The sequence below is a fragment of the Pteropus vampyrus genome, unplaced genomic scaffold (assembly GCF_000151845.1).
Source record: "Pteropus vampyrus isolate Shadow unplaced genomic scaffold, Pvam_2.0 Scaffold591, whole genome shotgun sequence".
Classification (NCBI taxonomy): domain Eukaryota; kingdom Metazoa; phylum Chordata; class Mammalia; order Chiroptera; family Pteropodidae; genus Pteropus; species Pteropus vampyrus.
In genome coordinates, this window is record NW_011889372.1 from 30,664 (window position 1) to 33,176 (window position 2,513).

A 2,513-nucleotide genomic window follows, 5' to 3' on the forward strand; every position below is an offset into this window, starting at 1 on the left:
TCTCTGTCTCTTTCTCTGTTTTTGTCTCTTTCTCTGTTTCTCTGTCTTTCTCTCTCCCACTCTCTCTTTCTTTCTCCACAATAATTTTGTCATGGGATCTGGAAATTATGACCATGAAAGTGCTCCTTAATTGTCACCCTAATTCTGAGGGTTGGATTTATATGCCTGAGATATGGTGACAGAGAGAATGGAGAGTCAGGACATGTGAATTCTTTCTGCTCAGTAGAGGACGTGAATTTTTTTAAGATTTGTTTTGGTTTCATCATAAATTGATTTCTTGTTATTAGCCTAGAACTTTAGAAAGATAATTTTCCAAGTTGATTTTCCTGTTTTAACTTCGAAGTGGACAAATAATTCAGGGTTTTTTTGTTTGTTTGTTTTTTTGTTTTTTTCCTAGTCAGGTAATGAGTAAACCATGACCTCAGGAAGGTGATTTTTTTTCCACTTCTTTAAAATTGGCTCAATACATGGAGAAAATACCAGCTTACATTTCCAGTCTAAAATCTCATTGCTATATATATTGTGTAACGTCATGCGTATACTCCTCCTGTCTAGGAAACTGGACAGAGAATAAAATTTCTCAACCTCCATATGCTTTTTCTTTAGGAACAGGCCTGAATGGCAAATCTCACTTGTATACAACATACAATGTAATCACCGCCCCCAAACAACTACCTGAGAAAACCTGAGAAAGTTTTCACTTACCTCGTTTTCAATATGGATAAAAGATTTATCTTTCTAGAGCTATATCCAAACAAAGTGATAAAATGATATTTCTGTCATCTGTATTTACCCTCAACATTTTGTTTAAACATACATATACACACCAGGGGTACTAGGTATTTTAAAAAAAAATAATCTTCTTCAAAACGTCATTTAAATAACGTGATAACTTTCTACTTTAGATACGATATATAGTTAACGATTGCTCTATTTTTGACATTTAATTTTTCCCATTGTAAATATGGTAAAAAATGTAGCTTTAGATACAGTTTACACGATTTGTAAATGTAATTCAACATTTCGTATAACAGCTTCCTAAGAATAAAATCTCTCATGAAATGTATCAGATAGCTTTTATTGTTATCAGTGTTAAGACTTTGGCTATATGTTGCCTAATTGCTCTCCAAAAAGATTTATACAAGATTTATATCTTTCTGAGTCATTATTGATATTGGTCACTATCATTATAACTAATTAAATCACTTTGTTAATTTGATGAGTGAAAGTATGATAAAATTGAGAATATCTTTTTAAATATCTTTTTTTTTTATTCTACCTAATTCCAAATTGAAGGAGTCCTTATGAGCCACCAATTTCAAAGAAATTTCTCACACTCTCTAACAAGAGAATTTGTACATGACTTCACATGTTGCAAATTTATGCTATCAATAGAACTAAAAATAAATTAGTGTATTTGGTATAGTATCACAATCGTTGTTATCCTAGTTGGACGGAACTTATTATACATTTCAGGGAACAGGAGATGATCTCATATTGTTTTACAGTATATAGTTGAATCTATTCCAAAGTCCATCAAAATACCTCATTTGATTCATCAATTTATTGTGGTAGATAACAGTTGGGAATCACAGATTTCCTTTGATACTTAGATTAACTTTGGTCAGTGGAATCTGCTGAGACATCAAACATCTAAATCATTTGACAATTATATTTAAATTACATACACCGTTTGATATCAACGGTGTATGTAATTTAAATATAATTGTCAAATGATTTAGATGTTTGATGTCTCAGCAGATTCCACTGACCAAAGTTATATTTTTCTTAAGTTTATATAAAGGTGTGTTTTCTTTCTTATTCTCATTTCAGAAGAAACACGGAACTTATCATTTAGTTTGAAACCTGACACATGGTGGAAATTGAGGAGGAGAATTGTACCATTGTGACGGAGTTCATTCTTGTTGGATTATCAGATGTCCCTGAGCTGAGAGTCTTTCTCTTCCTGCTGTTCCTTCTGATATATGGAGTCACAGTTTTAGCCAATCTAGGCATGGTTGCACTGATTCAAGTAAGCTCTTGACTCCACACTCCCATGTACTTTTTCCTCAGCCACCTGTCCTTTGTGGATTTTTGCTATTCTACGAACATCGTGCCAAAGATGCTGTTCAATATATTAAACAAGGATAAAACCATCTCCTTCCTTGCATGCATGCTGCACTTCTACTTGTTTTGGTCATGTGCCATCACTGATGTCTTCCTGCTGGCCGTGATGGCCTATGATCGCTTCTTGGCCATCTGTAGCCCAGTGCTCTACCTGGTCACCATGTCCCAGAAACTGCGGGTGGTGTTGGTGTCAAGCTGCTACCTCTGTGGAATTGTGTGTTCTCTTATTCACTTTTGTTTAGCGCTTGAGATCACATCCTATAAGTCAAATGTGGTAAACCACTTCTTTTGTGATCTGCCTCCGATCTTTAATCTTGCCTGCTCTGATGTCACTCTAAATGAACGCATGGTGTTCATTGTGGCCACTTTCAATGAGATCATCACCA

The 2,513-nt window shown here is 34.5% G+C and overlaps 1 pseudogene; it reads left to right on the forward strand.

Annotated features, from left to right (window-relative positions):
* The first annotated feature begins 1,873 nt into the window (after nt 1–1,873).
* Nucleotides 1,874–2,513, forward strand: part of LOC105308556 — a 1,758-nt pseudogene continuing 1,118 nt past the window's right edge.